Genomic DNA, 6,000 nt, shown 5'->3' on the forward strand with positions numbered 1-6,000 from the left:
AATTTAACATTATTCCTATAATAACTTATAACTCCTCATTATAAATAAGATTCTGGTAGGTAACTCTTCAGCGTTCACTGTCGGGACCACAAGCACACAGCGGGATGTGGATACCAGACAGCTGGCAGTAGATGGTCCATCATCATCATCATCATCATCATCATCATCATCATCATCATCATCATCATTATCATCATCATCATCATCATTATCCTCATCATCACTAGCTGATTGATGAAACAATTGAAATTGTTGTCCATCTGCGCAAGAACAGTGTGACTTCAAGGATATTAATGGTAGTGAATAATGAGATAGAATACACAAACAAATAATGAGACAATGACTTAGGGGCGCCGTATAGGGGGGGTAAGCTAGGACAATTCTAAGGGCCCCTGACTGACAGGGGGCCCAAAAAATAGAAAAACTAATAGAAATCATCAAAAAATATAAATATGTATTTTCATTTTCATGGGGCCCAAAATTCCTGGCGGTGCCCCTGTCTACGGGTTTGATCAAGAGAAACACACCAGAAATCCCGTATCACTTAAGGCTGGTTCCTGACTTTTCTGCAACACAATCCACAGATAAGACAGTTACATTAATCTCCAGTAGTAGCTGCAACATAGTCCACAGACAACACCGTTATGGATGACAGGTTCCTGCCTCTGATATCACTGACATAATTGACATAAGAGTCATTTGAATTTCAGTCATTAGTCACTGAGTGATTAGAATTCTGAGCCAGCCGCATTCTGTGATATCACACACCCATTTAAGTTGAACTACCAATTAGCTCATCATCTTTCACAGTTAGCTCGTCATCTTTCGCAATCTATGAAGTCACACAAACAAGGCTGAAAGCAGTGACATCACTGCTCTGACAGGCTACTCGCCAGGAAGCTGCGGTGAGCTAGCCACGCGGCCTTCACGAGCCCAGGGCTCACACGAAGACGGAAACTCCCAGCTTAGCTTCCTCCTCTCTTGAAATCGCGAGCTCGCCTCCTCCTTTCTTTCCCCTCCCCCCAGCAGCCCTTCTCTCTCTCCCCTCCTCCAAACAGCTCTGCTCTCTTTCCCCCACCAGTCCAAACCAGAATCGTTCTTCTAGGGTGACTCACACACTACTGGATCCAGACTGGTCTGCTCCTACCGAAACTGGATAGAGGAGGAGGGGAAGTGAGGAGGAGGGAGGCGAGGAGGAGGGAGGCGAGGAGGAGGGAGGAGGCGCGAAAGGAGGCACCGAGGCAAGGAGAGACACAACGAAAGGAAGACAAAGAGAGCGGGAGGGATTGGCAGGGGGCTGGAAGGCAGGGAGGAGCATGGAATGAGGTTAAACGGCAAAGATTAAGATCCAAAGGAGACACGCTTACCTTCTTGGGGGTTGGAGATTAGGCGTGTTGACGTGCACAGGGGATGGGGTGCCTGCATGTGTGTGTGTGTTCTCGTTCATTTACATTTTAATGTGAAGGAAAATGGAGTGTAAGTGTGTGTTTTTGTGCTCACGCGTGTGTGTGTTTGTGTGCGCACGCGTGTGTGTGTGTTTGTGTGCGCACGCGTGTGTGTGTTTGTGTGCGCACACGTGTGTGTGTTTGTGTGCGCACGTGTGTGTATGTTTGTGTGCGCACGCGTGTGTGTGTTTGTGTGCGCACACGTGTGTGTGTTTGTGTGCGCACGCGTGTGTGTGTTTGTGTGTGTGTCATTACAAAGCGGCATCCTGGGGTGCTGTTTACACAATAGAAGAGGAATGTAGTCACAACCGTACTCAGAGATCATTACGGCATACCCTTTCACCAGCTGAAAAAGTTAACTCATCTGCTGAATGGGTTTCATGGTTGGTCATGGGAACTGTGTGTTAAAAGTATGTGGAAGGCATGTGAAGTATGATAGGCACGTGGGACTGTTCAAATGACTGGGTTGGAATCCATGATGAGGGTGTGTCGGTATAATCGCCATTTAATTCCTCATTTCCTGGGAGTGCAATTGTTGGTGAGATGAGTTACCACTGTGGATTGTGACTTAAATACCTCTTACCTCCTGAGTGGGACTTGACATTAAAGCTTGCTCTGAAACCGTTACAGCCGTGTCCATTGTACCTGTTCTCAGTGTAAGCCCACGCACAGATATACACATACCACACACCATAGACCTGCAGCAGGCCCTCACACACACCACTCCGTGCCACCCCCTCCTCCCCCCAGCCTCCCTCCCCAGCCCCCCAACTAGAAGGGGCTGGACGCAGACCCTCCTGGGTGTGGACCAGGGCAGTGGCAGATCTAAGGGGTGGCAAGGGGTGGCAGCTGCCACCCCAATGAAAAATACTGTAAACCCAATCTTCCCATGGAAAAATATTATTTGTACATTACAGAACATTTCAATAAATAATATTAATGTTACTGTTTAATTTAAACTACAATGTTATAGCCTAATCATTTACCATAGGGAATACTGTACCCCCCTACTTTGGGTTTTGATTTGTCTCCAGGAGGCCACCCAACAACTTCTTTCTGCCACCCCATTGCCACCCCGAATGAAGATCTCTGGATCTGCCCCTGGACCAGGGTGATTCTGTGGAGAGTCAGACTGACTAGGCATCCCTGTGTGAATTCTCACGCCTCTCCCCTGTCTGCATAGCGGCACAACCTTGTGGTGTGAATGGGTGTGAGTGCGTGATGAAAGAGTGTGTGGAGTGCCGAGTGTGTGCCGGCCAGGTATGAGCGGAATGTTCCCTCGCCCAGGGAGGGGAGGAAGAGCGGATGTGGGGAGGAAGAGGCTCGGTGGATGAGACAGTCCTGGAGAGTCCGGAATCGTCTCAAGAGGATGTCATAACATGATGAGCCAGCAATATGTACAGGGTGTAACCCCAGCCCAGGTCATCTGGATTTGTCCAGTCAGAAATGTTAGGGTTGTGTAACTCCTTCTGTGCTCAGGGACAGAAGGGTTTGGATATGTTGTCATTACAAAGAAACATTGGATTTTTATCTGCTAATTTAAAAGTTCAGGCCCCAACAGTATTTTTCTTAAAAAATGAACCTGAGGTCTGTAAAGATGTTGGATGTCTTGAACAAGACGCAATGTTTCATTTCCTATATCATCTCTCTATCATCTCTCTGATGATGATTGTTTTTCCTCAGATGAGCTCCAACTGGAAGGAGGAGGGGGTTATTCCAACGCGGTGCCCCCCTGTCATGTGCTGGCGTGGGCCTCTTTTGACCTGGCATCAGGCCCACCCCGGGGTAACCCAGTTCCATTGGTTAAACCCACTCACCAGTATAAATACCACCCACTCGGTTTGTCAGCTGAGTTTTTGGGGTTGGAGTGGTGTTTATGAGAGATGGTCAGTGCCGTGCGTCAGTTAGGAGGAGCTTAGATGAAACCCAAGATGAGGTCGCGTGAGGGAAGGAAGTGAAACTGAAGAGCAAAACACAACGATATCTGTAACATCAACTGGTTTATCTGTCTCTGTCTACCTCCCCTTGAGAGGGAAATATTATTTGAAAGCTCCGGCCAAGATGTGAACCTCAAGTAGAGGAAATCGAACACCCTGATTCGTTGTTCGGAGTAAGAAAATAAATATTACGTTCTTTTCCGCTTGCATCATCAGGGGAGACCCCAGATCTTGTTACCGCAACAACGGAAATCAGATTATAGGAAGTGGAAAATAACCAGCTAGATCTGGTGGCTCCACAGAGATATGCCCCCCTGGCACGGGTCCGAGGGGAGCGGTGTCAGAGGAGCGGTGATGTCTCGCCGTGGCGCTCTGACGCTCTCTGCTGGTCGACCAGCAGTAGCACAGGCTGAGAACGGGGCCCAGGAGGCGTGAGGAGAGAGGAGAGAGGAGAGAGGAGAGAGGAGAGAGGAGAGGGGAGAGGGGAGAGGGGAGAAGGGAGAGGAGAGAGGTGAGAGGGGAGAGGAGAGAGGAGAGAGGAGAGAGGAGAGAGGGGAGAGGGGAGAGGGGAGAGGGGAGAGGGGAGAGGAGAGAGGAGAGAGGAGAGAGGAGAGAGGAGAGAGGAGAGAGGAGAGAGGAGAGAGGTGAGAGGAGAGAGGAGAGAGGAAAGAGGAGAGAGGAGAGATGTGAAAGGAGAGGGGAGAAGGGAGAGGAGAGAGGTGAGAGGGGAGAGGGGAGAGGTGAGAGGAGAGAGGAGAGAGGAAAGAGGAGAGAGGAGAGATGTGAAAGGAGAGGGGAGAGGGGAGAGGGGAGAGGGGAGAGGGGAGAGGAGAGAGGAGAGAGGAGAGAGGAGAGAGGAGAGAGGAGAGAGGGGAGAGGGGAGAGGGGGAGAGGGGAGAGGAGAGAGGGGAGAGGCTGGATCAACCATATGGGCAATCTGGGCACATGCCCAGGGGCCCTTGGGCATAGAGGGGCCCTCCGTGATAAGAACATTTTTACAGGATTTTTTTTTGGGGGGGCTACATAAAAACTGTCTACACAAGGCTTGCTTGGCCCTCGATCTTGATGATTAACCATTTAAAAAAATTTAAGTTGTTTACAACCAAGTATTAAGATTGTGCATGAGCATCAGTGCCCAGGGGGCCCTTTGGCGTATATCTGGCCTTGCCTGGCTTCACCCCCTCCACAACCACCCCCTCCACCCCCTCCACCACCACCCCCCCTCCACCCCCTCCACCACTACCCCTCCACCCCCTCCACCACCACCACCCCCTCCACCCCCTCCACCACCACCCCCCTCCACCCCCTCCTCCACCCCCTCCACCACCACCCCCCTCCACCACCACCCCCTCCACCCCCTCCACCACCCCCTCCACCCCCTCCGCCACCACCACCGCCACCAACACACCACCCTCCTACTATAGCCTTGAGACAACCATTCTCTCCATCCTAGACTGGGAGAGTCTTCGGGAGGATCATGGCTGAGCAGCAGACTTGGTTGTACTCCGCTGGGACGTGCACCACAGCGCCCTCACTACCCTGAACACTCAGGACAGTTAGACCAAGCCCAGCTTGTCTGTCTCTCTCTACCTCCCTCCAGACTGTTAACAGTGATGAAGTGTGCCCAGTGTCTCTTACAAAAGTTGATAATGATTTAGCTTCTTGCAGTTGTGGCCTGATATTTGTGTTGGTACAGAGTTCGAAAACATCTGTCAGAGGGTTTCATTACATGAAATAATATTATAAGGTAATCAATAATCAACATTATATTGTGATAAGTCATGACGCATGTCAGGCTCTTTGAAAACCGCTCTGCGCATCTCATGCTTGCCTTGCCTGTCCGATGCAGAGCAAGCGTGAAGCTTGCGCCCCTTTCTCCAACCCCTCTACCGACCGGAAGCGGGATGTGATGTAAAAAAAATACATTGAAAGTTTTTTCCTTGAGTGTGCAGTTACTCCGATGCATTGTGATAGACCGAGAAACTGTTCTTTTTACGATAATGATCCGGGAATTTTGATCGATCTGTTTCTTCGAAGACATCTCAGACGGACATAAGCTGTTGTCGAGAACTCGCAAAGGACAGAAACCAGGTAAATTGAAAATGTTGTCGGTGTTAAGAAAAAAGCCCAAAGTTACCAGCAACAGACAAAGTTACCCCATCGTTGTTTTTGTTGGCCTCTTTGTTGCAAATGAGGCTCGACGCCAGTAAATTTTACGCAGCGTTCTGTACGGAGACCTGTTACTTTTCTCTGATATCGATGGCAAGAATTGAGATGTAGGTTATGTCAATCACACTTGCTGTGTGTTTGAAGTCGTTATCTACTTCTTAGCAGGACAAACGTTATTTGAAATCACCCATTCTCCACTCCGTAAAATCTGTTTGCAACGGATATTGTTGTTGTATTTTTCGTAAACCATCTCCCTTTATGTAGTAGTTGAAATCTCAAGACTAACGAGCATCAAAACTGTTTCGAATACCGCCTGCGGGCATTGGGAACATAAAGTATTCTTAGTGGTAAAACGGCAAAGGCCACGGGGACTGAAGAACATCTGTAATGTCCTATCATACAGTATAATGTTCCCCAAGCATTGCGCAGGAAGCACGCTCCAATCATGT

Source organism: Hypomesus transpacificus, chromosome 24 (genome assembly GCF_021917145.1).
Source record: "Hypomesus transpacificus isolate Combined female chromosome 24, fHypTra1, whole genome shotgun sequence".
NCBI classification, from domain to species: Eukaryota; Metazoa; Chordata; class Actinopteri; order Osmeriformes; family Osmeridae; genus Hypomesus; species Hypomesus transpacificus.